At 44.7% G+C, this 15,294-nt stretch overlaps 1 protein-coding gene across 1 annotated transcript in view; it reads left to right on the top strand.

Annotated features, from left to right (window-relative positions):
* Positions 1–3,997: 3,997 nt before the first annotated feature.
* ACO1 (aconitase 1) overlaps positions 3,998–15,294 on the top strand; it is a 42,267-nt gene continuing 30,970 nt past the window's right edge. Inside the window, exon 1 of the mRNA XM_048932087.1 lies at positions 3,998–4,126. The gene's annotated coding sequence lies outside the window, so the exon portion shown is untranslated. The remainder of the gene's footprint in view (positions 4,127–15,294) is intronic.

Genomic DNA, 15,294 nt, shown 5'->3' with positions numbered 1-15,294 from the left:
AGAAAGCTGAGACAAGCTGGAGGATGCATCCATATAGTGCTACTGATGGACACTTTTTTCAAATGACTACATTGAAAGGCCAACACTTCTGGATCCTCCAGGCTGACAAGTCTAAATTACTGTCTCCCTTATCCCACTCTTAGCCTAGTTTGAAACAGGTGGCAGCAGTCAGAGGATTGATGCAACCTCAGTGATCAGCTGAAGCTGTGGGTGGAATCTGTGCACCACACAAATCTGCCAAATGCTTTATGCAAAGGCTTTCAAGCCGTAATGAGCTGAAAGCTCCCCCGGGAGAACCCCACTTATTTGTAACTTCTTGACAGGGTAAGAACAAATGAGATAAGTGTACAGGTGTGACAGTGAAGCCATAGGACCATACAATGATTTGGGTTGAAAGAGATGTTAAAAAAGGATCCTATAGTTCCACCACCGACTAGAACAGCTTGCTCAAAGCCCCATCCAACCTGGTCTTCCTAATGTCCTAATCTAAATCTATCCTCTTTTAATTCAAAATCATTATACATAGTCCTTTCACTACATTCCCTGATAATGAGTCCCCATCTTTCCTCTAGGCCCATACTAGAAGGCATCACTGATGTCTGCCCAGAGCCTTCTCTTCCCTAGGCTGCACAGCCACAACTCTTTCAGCCTACACTTACCACGGAGTGGGGCTTTAGCCCTCTGATCATCCTTGTGTTCCTCCTTTGGACCTGCCCCAATAGGTCCATGACTGTCTTGTGATGTAGGCCCCAGAGCTGAACGCAGCATTAGACTATATATTGGGTCTCATGAGGATGGAGTATAGGGGAAGAATCTCCTACCTTGCCCAACCTACCCCTCATCCTTCAATGTAGCACAGTGTACTGGCTTCCTAGGCTGCAATGCACCCTGCTAGCTCATAGGTTTGTCCACCAATCCACCAAATCAGCTTGAAATTGAACTGATATGATACACTCTGTGAGCTCCTAGTACATCACTTGGTGAATATCTTCAGAGAACGTTCTTCTAGAAGCAATTTGAAGTTAGAACAGCCTCTTGTAAATTGATTTGCCCAACTATGAGAGAAGGACGAAGTACTGACACACAGTTCCTCATGTTAGGAAATTATTTCATGAAAAACTCTGAAAAACAGGAAGTCACGAGCACTGGGACTCCCAGGATTGCAGTATGAAAAGCATGACACTCCTATTTGTGTCCAGCTTGGGTGCAAGAACTGAAGGAAGTTGCTTTTTTATTTTATTTTATTTTATTTTTACTTCTTTTTTAACTTTAACCCAGATTCAGTACAATGCACAACTGCGCAAGAAAACTGCTGGAGGTCCTTGCAATCTGCTCACAAAACCAAGAATCTATTTCAGTAAATATCTTCTATACAAACAATGGGGTTAACCTACTCAACTTCCTAGCAATCTTTGGAGAGAGACAAAACCACAGTCATTAAACTGAACCACATTACCACCAACTCAACTCTGCTAAGAGGAATAACAGCCTCAAACACTCCTTACTGCAAAAGCCAACCTACAATAACCTTCAGAGAGCATTACTATAAACCCTCGAAGGAACAGCCTATCCTTCAATCCCGTCACAGCCTCTGTGTCATTGCACACAACCAGCAGTGTTGCAGAGGTGCTGCCTCTGCCTGCGCTAAGAAGGCTTCCCTCCCACTGCACGTCTTGGGGCCTCCTCCACATGGAACAGAAATTACAAACCTTGCAGATTTTGACTGTGGGAAGTTAGAGCCGACAAACAGATTACTCATTTTTGTTGCTGACCTGCTATTTTACCACACTTTGTTTCCCCCCCGAGATATCTTAGGTCAATTAGATTTTGCAGCAATTGCTCTGGCATTCTAAGCATGAAGGATTTCATCAATCATTCAAAATGTGGTGGCGAGCATAGATCTTATAATTCTGTTTTGTTGGAAACAACAACAAAAAGCACAGTCCTTTTCTTTGAAAGGAAGTGGCCAAAGGGTTATTTCCAGAGTTTATCACAACAAAAGGAAATTATATCATTAATATAATTGAAATGTACAAAAATCAAGAATGCTAACAATTAATGCATGGTCCAAAATCCTAAGGAAGGCAGTATGAGGTTTCAAAAGTTCTCCAGCTTCTCCTACTACCAAAATCATCACTATTTTGTAGTGTCCTGAGAAAAACATTGTCTTTCTCTTTCTACTGTCAAATTACAACTATGAACTATTCATTCTGAAAAACTCAGTTTAGTCTATCTCTCCAGCAAAAGAAGATTATGAATAAATGTCCATCTCCATGTCCAAGCCAATCAAATATTCTCAAAAGTCTTTGCATTATAAAAGAGAAGAGGGAGGATGTACATTATTCCACGAGATACTTATGCCAAACACAAAGCAAGTCAGCCTGTAAAAGATTTTGAGAGATAACTCAAAAGTACTATGTTTTGTAGATGAGGGGACATCTAGAGGTATAAATACAACAGAGAGACCCTAAGAAACATAAGTGCACCACTGAAATCAATGTCAAGTGTGCCAGAGCCAGGACTGTAGTATTTGGTTAAAAACAAGAATCAGCGTATCTTCTTTGCTAGACCCTGAGATCCTGATATTTATTTTCCCTGGTCTACATGTTCCAGCCTGACAGTCTGTAGGCAGGAGGATCTGCCAGTGCAGGTCAGTACGCAGGAAACTATCCCATAAACAATCAGAAGAGCCATCTCTAGCCTTGCACAAGGTGCCAGCAACCCTTCCCAGCAGAGAACAGTGCTTGTTTTTACTCCTTGCGTCACATCATGCACCTTAGATCTGCTTCTCTCCTGCAGCGTCAGCAGGTAGTCCTCTTCGTCCTTCACAAACTTTTTGCAGGGAAAAATAAAACAGAACAACAACAACAAAACACTGCTGGCCATCTGTTTCTCCTGGTGCTTAGGCAGCAAGTCTCCTTGTCACTACTCTCCAAGATGCTCTCCAGAGACAGGCAAGACATCCAAGCCCTCTTCACACATGTAAGTGATGAGTCCATCTAAGCTCTTTTTATCCATGTAAGGCACAAGTCCCATGTGACTGAACAGTGAGCCTGTGCAGTGCTCCAAGACACAGTTAAACCCTGGGGAATAGCCTGGTCTTCCTTGGATTTAGTTCATGTCTCAGCTACTCCAGGAACTGACGCAAGACAAGGATTCAGAATGATGCCTGAGAAACACCCAGCGGGGTCTAGTGTCACTCAACCAATCCTGGAACTGAAGTGAGAGGAGGTTCCATAAATCCAGAAACTGAGGCTGGTAAGGAGGGGCGTGTGCAAAATGGAGATTTAGACAAGATACTGTTAGGAAATCATGATAAAGCTCAGGGCGGTGAGGCCCTGGCACAGCTGCCCAGAGCAGCTGTGTTGCCCCATCCCTGAAGGTACTCAAGGCCAGAGTGGATGTGCAGCCTGAGGTGGTGGGGGGCAGCCCTACCCACCGCACGGGGTTGGAACTGGGTGGGCTTTAAGGACTCTTCAGACCCAAGCAGTTCCGTGATTCTACAGGTATCTATGGACCCAGAGTGTTATTTCACCTTAACCCACACCAGGTGGATTTCTGAATCGAAGTCAGACACCCTCCTTGCTAGAAAGACACGACAGTGCAACCCCTACAGACCTTTATTTCCGTCTTTCCTCTTTATCTAATGCTTTCATTATAATTAGATGCATTTTAATATGCTTTATTATTTATAATAAATATTTAAGCCCCAAACGCACCCGTTGTATCACAGGCGCGCTGCACACTTAGAAGGGCCCCACATCGGACAGCTGAAGGACGCTGCACTCCTGCATCTCCTTCAGGGCTGCCGCCACCATCGCGGTCAGCTTGACAGACGCTGTCAGTACCGACAGCCGGGACAGCGAGCTCCTCCCCTCGTGCCGAGGGCTGCGCTCTGTGTAGACGGCGATCCCGAGAGCGCAACGCCGAGGGGCAGCGGGCGAAAAGCGCCGAGCGACAGCAGAAAGCCAGACCCGCCTCACCGACCGGCCGCCCCGGCGAGGGCGGGGGGTAGGCGGGAAGCCTTTCAGGCTGCGGGCGGAGCCGGCCTGCCCCCGCCCCATCCCTCCCGAGGCCGTCGGCAGCGGCGGGGAAGCGGCGGCGCTGCGTTCCTGCGAGCTCCCCGGTGAGTGCGGCGCTTGGTGGGGCCGCCGTGCCCGCCCGTCGCCCTCCCGCTTAGCCGGGGGGGCGCCTCGAGCCGCCCGCCCTTCCTCCGTGCGGCGCCGGGCTCTGCCGGTTGCGGTCGGTGGCGGCGCGGATCCGCCCTGGCGGCCGGCGGGCGCGGAGCGGCCATCCTGCGGCCCAGGCCGCGCTGAGGGCGGCACGCCGCTGCAGCGCGGCCCTTAACGGCGGCGGGGGTTCGGCCTCGTCTGTTGGCTGGGAGGAGAGGGGGCCGGGGGAAGGCTGCGCTCAGGCTGCCTGCGGGCGGAGCTGCCCGCGCTCGGCAGCGGGAACGGGGCTGCGGGCGGATCCGCTCCGGCTTTTGGGTTCCGTGTGTCCGCGGTGCTGCTGCCATTGTTCAGACTGGCTCGTTACCGGTAGTAGAGGAAGACCACCCTAGGGACAAATATTAACACTGGGATGTTTATTTTGTAATGCTTGGCTTGAAAGCAATTGTGCTTGGTCAGAATGTCCTAATAGACTTCTGGGGATTGTTGGTTCTTCAAAGGGCAGAGGGAGAATTTAATGCACACACAGTAGGAAGTGCGGCTGACTCTTATGCCCTCTGGGTTTTTGATGTGTATGAGGAGTTACTCGAAAACTTGTCAGTATTTTATCCTGGGCTTTGTAAGACAGACAGGATTCCCGTTGTAGAGCTTTTCAGTGTGTGGAGGAGTTTGGACGCTCTCTTACAGAGAATGCAGAACTAAAGGCTTGAGGTCTTTCGAACTTCATTTTGAGTCATACGACATTTTAATTGGACCCCTGCCTCCCTCTGGTTCCTTTGAATTGAGTGTCAGCCATGAATGATGCACCCCCACTTTGATATTTCCAATAAAGTGATTCTGGTAATTATGCAAGAGCTTATGCAATAATTGCAGAAAACCTGGAATGGAAGAAATATTATTGATATTTAAGTAGTAAATACAGTGGGAAATTTATTTTGCTAGTGTTCTTTAACACGTATTCTCACTGTGGGATTTTAATGTGTAATTAGCTGGAAATTTTCTCCCTGACACAGTTATGATGTGTCAAATTCCTGAAAGGCTTAGAATTGAAGGGTGATCTGTTTCCCTCAGAGAAACAGTGAGAAGGTAAAGATGAGGCTTTTTCTCCAGGTTCCCCTGTTTGCGTGAATAGAAGATAAGAATTTTTCATGGTTATTGCCTTCAGTGTTGCCTGTGGAGTGGCTACTGCTGTAGGTAGGAACATTTCCTCCAGATATTTGGGATGCTGTCATAGGCATCAGGACATAGAATAATTTTAGGGCAGGGACTCCAGGAACTTGCAAAATACTCTCTGCTTTTTCTTTTTTTTTTTTTTCTTTTTTCTTTCTGGTCTTTTTGTGGAAAACTCTGGAAAAGCTGATTAGAAATGTTTTGTTGAAACTTCAGTTGGTTCCTCAGGGATTGTGGCTAGTAAGCGCTTGTAATGGCTGGCTGGAATTGATGAAATGCTATCAGATACTCAGTTGCTCTGCTTGCAAACTGAAACCAGAGGGTTTAAAAGTTGGATTTGTCTGCATGAATGGTCAAATAGTTGCTGAAATTCTAAGTTGGAGATGTATTAATGAGAAATCTCTTGCTATACTTCCAGAGTGCAATTTGCCATGACCTGAAAAATTAGGACTTCTTCCTGATGGTGCCAGATTTGTTTCACAACATTAATAATTCTTTCTTCAGTTCTTCATCCTTCCACCTACACATTTGTGATCGTTCTGAAGCAGTGGCAGTTCACACAGAGGGACTCCAATGGGTGCAGGAGCAGAACTTCACAGAACTCAAATGGTGGTTCTGTAATGAGGAGAGGGCTAATTGACAGTATCCCCAATTTGTTTTCCTTCCTCATGCTCTTCTGCTGCCGTCTTGCCAACCTTCAAATGAGGCTTTTGAAACAAAACCAGTAACAGAATGGTTTTTTAGTCCCCCATAACGAAATGTCTTTTTTAATCCCCCATTCTGAAACTGAATTTCAGGCTAAACTTTTCCAGGTGCTTACTGAGATGTGTGTTTCCAGCTCTCTTGCAGTGCTCCCATGTTCACTTATTGTTGGGAACATGCTTCTGCATGTGCCCCTGGATATATGTATATTTTTTGTCCTAACACTGAAAGCTAATTCTTTGTTAAAACTAGTCCATGCTGCATTTTTATTAATGAGTAGTCTAGGACTGCCAAGATGGGGGAAGTGAGTAGCAAGTTTGTACAGAAGTAGGAAAAAGGTTTAAGTTGTTCTTTAAGGGGAAAAAAAATATTGAAAGCTTCAATTTTCAGTGTACTATAACCTCAGGTAAGCTTTCCTTTATTCTTAAGTGTGATGTTGCTTGTTTTTCTGCAGGAAAAGAAAAGTCTGGTTTTAACTAGGGCACTCACTGATGAGTCTGCTGACACAGCATTCCCTTAACACTCTTGCCTGCTTAATTAGGATCTGGATTTTGTTAAGTACATGGTTAGATTGTGTTCCGGAGGCTGTTTGAAGATACTGGATAATGTGTACTTACCTGGATCATCAAAAACTGGTGAGATGTGTGCACGGGAAGTGTTTCAGTGATCCCTCGAGCAAAAAGCGTGCTTTGTTAGGTGAGGGAAGAGAAGGTCGCTTTCCAGAGGGATGACTTGAGGGAGTTTACTGTCTTGAAACTGGACGTATCTGAACTTCCAGCCTGCTTGGAGCTGGAGTTTCTGTAAAAAGGCGGAGGCTTGATTTCACAAACACGGTCTCTACACGGTACTACAGCACTGCTAACAAGGTGAAATCCTCAGAGTGTTTATGATAGCCAGTGAAATATATCATTTATACGAACACACGCTTCCCACTGTGCTTGAAGTGTCGCTCGTTGTGCTCTGAAAACACGTGTGCTTTCATGTTGCAGTCAAAGTTTTAGACATTAGGAGGAAGCAATAAAGTCAGCAGTTCAGGGTCTCACTTGCGTTCCAGGACAAAGTTCCTTTTGAGCTGTGAGTTGAAATGGGCTCCCTGAAATGTTGTGCGGAGTGTTTTAAATAAACTCCATTACAGATTGCTGTGTTTTCTTCCAGTGCACAATAATGCCATGGTTTATACCAGTGGAATAGTTTCTCAGCTGTCAAAAAGTTAGTGGACTTCTCTTTAAGGATCTGTGTAGCTATGGGCTTCACTGTGCAATGGAGAAACATATTCTTTCTGAAGGCTCTAATAGTTCTCAAGTGTCACTGCTGGTAGTTCACAGCAGGGCAGCACTGCATGGTTCTTATACAATGGCCTTATCCATCACAGGTAGAGCAAGTATTAAACAGTAAGAGCTTTTTTAATCAGAACAAGAAACCTGTGTGTTTATTGCAGCTGTAGTTGTACTCATCTGTTCTTTGTGCATACAGAACTACAAATGTAATTATAATAGCTAGATACAGTACAAAACAAGACTCTGCTTGTTCTACTGGCGGTGTTGAACTTTATCCAAATGCTGGGCTATTCCTTTTTTTTTTTGTTTTGTTTTTGTTTTTGCTGTTCTGTTTTTTTTTTTTAATAGATGCCAGGATAACAAAAACATTTTTCTTAAGCAACTTGGATTTTTCAGCTGATTCTTTTCTATCACACAACTATCTGTGTTCCCCCTTCACTCCTCAAACTGACTTGAATTGTGAATGGATTTACTTACCAGAGTGTTACTACTGCGGATCCCTGACTCATGCTGAAGAAGCTGTCCTTCCATATCAAGCATGGAGACTTCTGCCAACATGCTTAAAAGGTTCTTTCAAGCAGGATAGGTACATACAGAACGTGTTGCAATTCCAACATGACTGAAGTTTCTTGCCTACTTGACCTGCTAAGGGATCACAGAACCACAAGGTGGTGTGGGATTAAGAGACCTTGAAGATCATCCAGTTCTAACACGGGCAAGAATGCTTTCCTTGCTCTTCCGCTTTCCAGATCTTGATTCATGGGTAAGAAATCTGTAACTTAGGTAAACTGAAAGTTGAGTTGTCAATGCCTTCAATTAGGGCCATTGGTGAGCAGAATGTGAAACCATATGTAGAGCTGTGTAAATTGCAGACGCTTACTTTCTGTTCAGGAGGAGAGCAGTAGACCTAGGTTTAAGAAGTGCTCTTCAGCCAGGCATGATTCTACTAATGTCACAAGTGGCATGCTCAGTATTGTCTTGATGGATTTACAACTCAGTAATCTGCTGTTCTGTAGCAGCTCCTCTCAGATTTTTACATCCACATATGCACACAAATGTCAACCAGTTGAGTAGGCAAAACTAAGGTAAATAACTTGTGCTGTTGGAGGGGGAGCAGTCATCGCAGTGTTGGTACAGATGTGATCAGGTTGAGCATGGGTGGTATGTGCTGCTGCAGCTGTGAGTGATCCATATGTCTTCTGCCTTTTCCCCAGAGCAGTCCTGCCAACTAACTTCTCCCTTCCCCAGTTTTCAGTTGGAAGTTTCTTCATGGATTCCCATAATCCTTGCAGGTCTAAGTCTTCCACCATTACATTTGGTGGATTTAACCACTCTCGTGTCCTATAAGGTGTTCATTTTAAACTGCCCAATTGGTGATTCTATGCTAACTCATTCCTCCCACTGGTAACAGTCGATTTACAAGCTGCCAAGGGAAAATAACTTTTACTAATTGATGTCTACTTTAGTCAGTCAAACCATTAGGTGTTTAGTTTTATGAGTTGATGTTTAAAATCTTAGAATCCTGAGATAGCATAGCTCCAAAAGGAGCTTAGATCATGTAGTTCCAACGCCCTGCTGTCAGCAGGGTTGCCAACCACCAGATCAGGCTGCCCAGGGTCCCATCCAGCCTGGCTTTGAACATCTCCAGGCTTGGGGCATCCACAGCTTCTGTGATCAACCTGTTCTGGACATTACCACCCTCTGGATGAAGAATTTCCTCCTAATATCTAATCAGAATCTCCCCTCCTTCAGTTTAAAACTGTTCTACCTTGTCCAATCACTGTCAGACCATGTAAAAATTTGTTCTCCCTCCAGGTTATAAGATGTACTGGAAGGCCACAGCAAGGTCTTGTCAAAGCCTTCTCCAGGCAGAACAAACACAGCTCCCTCAACCTTTCTTAGATGACAGGTGCTCTATCCTTCCTGTTATGTTTGTGGCCCTCCTCTGGACCTATTCCAAGAGATCCATGTCTTTTCTTGTGTTGCGGGTCCTGGGTTTGGATACATTACTCCAGGTAAGGCCTCACAAGGGCAGAGCAGAGACAGTCACTTCCCTTGCTCTTTTGGACACTCTTGTTTTGATGCAGCCCATGATACAGTGGGCCTTTTGGGCTACAAGCATGAACTGTTGGCTCTTTTAAAGCTTTTCACAGAATCATAGAAACACCAAGGTTGGAAAAAACCTACAAGCTCATCCAGTCCGACCATAAAATTCTTCTATCAGAACCCCCAGGTCATTTTTCCCAGGGTTACTCTCTGTGAGTTCTTCTCCTGACCTGTACACATACTTGGGATTGCCCAGACCCAAGTGCAGCACCTCTCATGTTGCCTTATTGGATCTCAGTAAGATCCTGTGGATCCAACCTTGTCTAGGTCCCATGGATGGCATTCCTTCCATCTGTTGTGTCGATTGCAGCACTCATCGTGATGTCATCAGAAAACTTGCTGAGGGTACACTTGATCCCACTGTCTGTACCATTGATTAAGAAGTTGAACTGGGATACCACTCATCACCTGTATCTACCTGGACATAGAGCCATCGACCACAACCCTCTGGCAGCGAGTATCCAACCAATTCTTTACCCATTGAATAACTATCCAAGTCTCTAATTTAGAGATAAGAATGTGGTGTGGGATGGTATTGAAGGCTTTGCACAAGTCTGGACAGATGACATCAGTTGCTCTTCCTTTGTCCACTGATGCTGTGGCTCCGTCATTGGAGGCCTCCAGGTAGATGAGACTCAATCTGACCTCGGTGAAGCCATGCTGGTTGTCTCAGATCACATCCCTGTGTTGCCTTATTGTAGTTTCCAGGAGGATGTTTTCCATGATTTTCCCAAGCACAGTGGTGAGGCTTACCAGCCTGTAGTTCCCCAGGCCTTCCTTTCTCTCTTAAAACTGCAAGGGACTTTTTCCTGTTTCCAGTCACTGAGAACTTCACCTGACATGCATGTCTTTTTGAATTTGATGGAGAGTTGTTTGGCAATCACATTGGCTTGCTGGCCAAAGTTATTGGCCATACAGCGCAATAACTGAGATATCAAAGATGAAATAAAAGAGACAGTGGTTTGTTGTGGCTTTACCCCAGCAGGCAGCTGAGCACCAGCAAGCTGTTCTCTCACTTCCTTGCACTGGGATGGGAGAGAAAATCGAGGGGACAATAACTCTTTGGCTGAGATAAAGGCAATTTGATAAAACAGAAAAGGAAGGGAAAGTAATAGTAATAATAGCTATATACGTATAGAAGAAGTAATGCACAATGCAAGTTCTCACCACCTACTGACCAATGCCTGCTCAGTCCTGCAAAATGGCTGCCTGTTCAGCCAATTCCCCACGTTTTTTTATGGTTCATCATGAATTCATACGGTGTGGAACGTGCCTTTGACCTCTTTGGATCAGCTGGACTGATTCTGTTGTCCTCCCTGCTCCTTATGCAGCCCCAGCTCCTCGCTAGCAAGGCAGCACGAGAAGCAGAAAAGGTTCATTCAGTGCGAGAACCACTCAGCAACAACTGAAACACCAGTATGGTATCAATGCTGTTTTTCTCCTAAATCCAAAGCACAGCATCATACCAACCACTGTGAAGAAAAGTAACCCTAGTCCTGCTGAAACCAGGACAGTGTATTGCTGAGATGGTCATCCAGTGCTGTGGTCTACCACAGAGATCTGCATGTACATCACAGCCCATTCTCCTGCTAGTCTGTTGTTGCAAGGACATGTCTGATCTATCATGGTGAATAGAGTTTACTGATCGACTCAATACGGATAGAAGGAGGGTGATGTACACATATTTTGCTAGTGTGGATGCTTTGGTAGAGCATCACGATACAAAGTTTTGTTGCTGGAGAGATATGAACCCTCCTATATCATTTCCAATGGTTGTTTAAGGAGCAGCTGTTCTAGCTAAGAGTTCATTCTCTGCTTGGAAGGGCAAGTGTTACGTGCATGAAAAACAGCTTCCTTGTTTTATATTTGGAAAGTTATGGCCCAGTCCAAATAAATCTTCCCCTCTTGGTATTCATGGTTTCCATGCCTATGCTTAGAATCTTTCTGCACTTTTGCTTCTGTGAGGGAGAGAGTTCTAGGGCTGGGATACAGGAAAGACTGAAAATACTTCTTGTGAGGAGCTGATGTGCAGTCTGTGTGAAAATTCAGAATACACTCCAATGGGATGTGAAGGTGAGTGACAGAGTGCTGAGCAACTGCATTGGCATAGCACTCTGAATGGGTAACTATTAATAGTGAAGGAGTTGAGATTTAAAGATGTTCAGCGTTAATATAAACAAGACCAGTGTTTGCCAATCTGGGTTAGTTGGCACAGGAAACAATGAAGTAAAATTGTAGTTCATCTTGTTCACTTTGTAGAAATCATACAACCTTTGAAAAGGCTAAAGTAATGAGGATTTGTGTCCTGGCAGATGATGTTTGAAAGGGACTGTACAAAGGAAGGAATGTTGCTGCTTTAGTGGATTACAACTGAAGAAAGTGAAATTTACCATACTGCAAAAAGGCAGATTTGTATAGGTAATGCTTAAAAGCTAAACATCCTTATTCCAGATTCAACTTCAAGTATGTAGTCACAAAGGCATGGATTTTGTGAGACAGAAGGAAGCTTTTTGAAGGCCTAGCAGTTTTTACGCAAGTCATTGGGTTTGTGGTGGTCTTCTCTATCATGATATTTCTGTTAACTTCTGTCTTTTTTCTCTACTCCAAAACTTCTCTTGCTAGTTTTCTCTTTTTCTCTGTTTGCCTGAAATTATTTTTGCTATAACTTTTACGGAAAATCTGCCCCCCAGTCTTCACATGCTCGTGCTCTGAAATCTGATTCTGTAAAGTCATCTGTTTTCTTTGCTTTCTGATCCACTGTACATTTATGTAGCCTTAAAGATGCTAAATTGAGTTTAAAATAGTTTTCTTTTGCTCTGCAAAGCAGGCTGAAGGAAAACTTAATTTGCTTCCCTTCTGACCCATTTCCTCAGATAGATCAATCGTGTGAAGCCACTGAAATCATAGGAGAGCATCCAGAATTGTGCAGAGGTGGGGGAATGGACGTCTAGAGTCTGGCTAGTCAGAGGCCTGAGTGTAGGCAGCAGTGAATGCTGTCCTCCGGAGCCAGGAGGAGTGTGGCTTGTGTGGGTGACTTGTGGCTGTTAGCATGAGAAAGCTCTTCATTTGCACTTCTGCCTTCCCGAGGGTGTGCATGCAGATCCCCATTTCAGAAGTGACCTCTGTGCAAACAGTGTGGAGGCCATCAGGCAGCAGATCCAGCGCTTGCTTCAGTCTGCATGTTCAGCTGTTGCTGTGACCGTGCGTTGTGACCCCTGCATACTGAGCCAGTGTTTGGCAGGCAGACGCTGGCTAACCTCACTGCATATTTACATGAAATGAATAAATACTCTGTGTTGCAATCTCGAGTTAATCAGTATCCACTGCAGTGATTACTTCAGACAGTCTGGTGGCCTTCTGTGATGGAATGAGTGGACAAAGGACGTCATCTACTTGGACTTGCGCAAAGCATTCAGTATGGGCACACACCACATTCTTATCCCTAAATTGGAGGGATATGCATTTCATGGGTGAGCTGTTTGATGGAGCAGGAATTGGTTGGATAGTCGCAGGCAGAGGACTGTGGTCAATGGCTGTATGTCCAGGTGGATGTTGGTGATGAGTGGAGTCCCCCAGCGTTCTGTCTTGGTCCCAGTGGTTTTCGATATCTTCATCAGAGACCTAGGTAATGTGATGGAGTACCACATCAGCAAGTTGCTTATGACAGAACCTATGAAGAATGATTGGGGGAACTGGGCTTTTTCTTCCTGGAGAAGGCTTTGGAGAGACCTTGCCGTGGCCTTCCAGTGTTAAAGGGAGCTTGTAGGCAGGAAAGAGACTGATTCTTTTACACGGTCTGATAGTGATAGCACAAGAGGGAACCATAAACTGAAAAAGGAGGTTTAGAATTAGATGTTAGGAGGAAACTCTTTGCTCAGAGGGTGGTGAGACCCTGGCACACTTGCCCAGAGAAGCTGTGGTGCCCCGTCCCTGAAGGCATTCAAAACCAGGATGGATGGGCCCTGGGCAGCTTGATCCAGTGGGTGGCAGCCCTTCCCACAGGAGGTGTTGGAACTACTTGATCTTTAAGGTCCCTTCCAAGTCAAGCTATTCTAGGATTCATTCTGTGATTGTATGATTTCTTTTTTAGTGGATTTAACCTGTGGAGTATTGCTTCCTCACAACTTTTAGGCAGGTCAGCAACTCGAGTGCAGTGCTTTGGCCATTTTGTTTATAGTTTATTTGGAAATAATAGTAGACTGTTTGTGGATTTGTGCTGTGAAATTTGCAGCAATGTTGTTAAGAATTTGGTATTTATTCTCTATACTTCAATTCTTGCTGGGGGCTCAGTGGAGCTTACAAGGTTGTAAGGTTTGTTTGTGTCACTTTGACCAGGTAAGGTAAGAGAACATGCACGCGAGCCTTGGCGACCTCAGTTTGGCACCTTTGTTTAGCTAACTGATGATGGCAAAGAAATGGTAGCAAGTCAATAATGTGTGATTGAATTGCCTCTGTGGGTTGCCAAGACATCGGCTTAAATGAGAAATGTTCCTGGTTCAGTTTGTACTCAGATAAAAGTGTGTCAGCTGAGTACGGTGGAGTCATATGGTCATACTGAAGTAATGATCTCCTGCTTTATCTGTCAGGCTTTTCCATGAAATGAAATGAGTATTCTATAAAATAAAATTCTCGTCTTGGAAGGCAGAAAATAAAACTCATTAGGATCATAGCATGCAGTCAGGGAAAGGAAGAAGTTCGTTTCAGTTGTGCTCAGTTCAAGAAGCATTGAGGTTGCTTTAGAAGGGGAATACCTGTGTGAGTCATGGTTACCAAAGAAGAGGACGACCAAAATTTGGTGAGATTGTGTGAGGGAGTGGTATCTGCAAAGCTGGGAAAAGGAATCTCAGCAAATGACTTGTAGTTGGGAATGTGAGAGGTGAGACGTCAGTAGCAGCTGGAATTTTAGGGCAATACAGTGCAGAAAGTAAGTGGTCTTTGGCCTTATGCAAGGAGAAAAAAAAATGTTGCAAAGAAATCAAGGTAAGTTGTCAGTGAATGCTACAGAGTAAGCTTTTTTTTTCTTTTTCTTTTTTTTCCCTGAAAGAGGGAAGCTTCTGTGAATTTCCAAGCACAGATTTGTAGTCTTTAGTAAGCGGTGCCTCATTTTAACTTCAGTTGTTTTGATGGTCGCAATCTGTTAATTTTCTTACCTTTCTAATTTGCTTGGACATTGTTTAGAAGTTTCCCTTGTTTTGTGTGGCAGAATGCAGGGCGTTTTCCTTTCTTATATTTCTTATCTCAATACTTTATTCCTCAGACCTTCAGTTTTCCCTCTCTCTCCATCTGTGTCACCCCTAACTGTTGTTAACTTGAAAATTTGTGAGATGTGATTTGTGCTGGAGTGCTTTAAGAATCCTACACAAGTGATGGAACACCTCTTGCAAGGACAGGCTGAGAGCCTGGAGGAGACAGGGATCTGAGGGGAGACTGAGTGACCGCTCAGTGTCTGTGGAGGGGCTGCAAGAAGGAAGGGGGCAGACTCTTCAGCAGGGTCTGCTGTGGCAGGACAAGGGGAAATGATTTCAAACTAAAGGAGGGGAGATTGACATTGGATATAAGGAAGAAGTTTGTTATGATAAGAGTGGTGAAGCACTGGAACTGGTTGCCCAGAGATCTAATGACTGCTCCATCCCTGGAGGCACTCAGGGTCAGGCTGGGCCAGGTGCTGATGGAGCTGTAGGCGTCCATGCTCATCCAGAGGAGTTGGACTAGATGGCCTTTAAAGGACCCTTTCGACTCAAACAATTCCATAATTCTCCGTGTATTTGTATTTCCTGAAGAGTCAGTGAGGTCCGATGGGTGAAATAAACTAATTCAGCCTTTGGCCTGACGTTAACACAAATCAGTAACACAACACATTACTACTGACA

The sequence above is a fragment of the Lagopus muta genome, chromosome Z (genome assembly GCF_023343835.1).
Source record: "Lagopus muta isolate bLagMut1 chromosome Z, bLagMut1 primary, whole genome shotgun sequence".
Taxonomy (NCBI): Eukaryota; Metazoa; Chordata; class Aves; order Galliformes; family Phasianidae; genus Lagopus; species Lagopus muta.
Note: the sequence above shows the minus strand (reverse complement) of the source record. Positions and strands in the feature narration are given on the sequence as shown.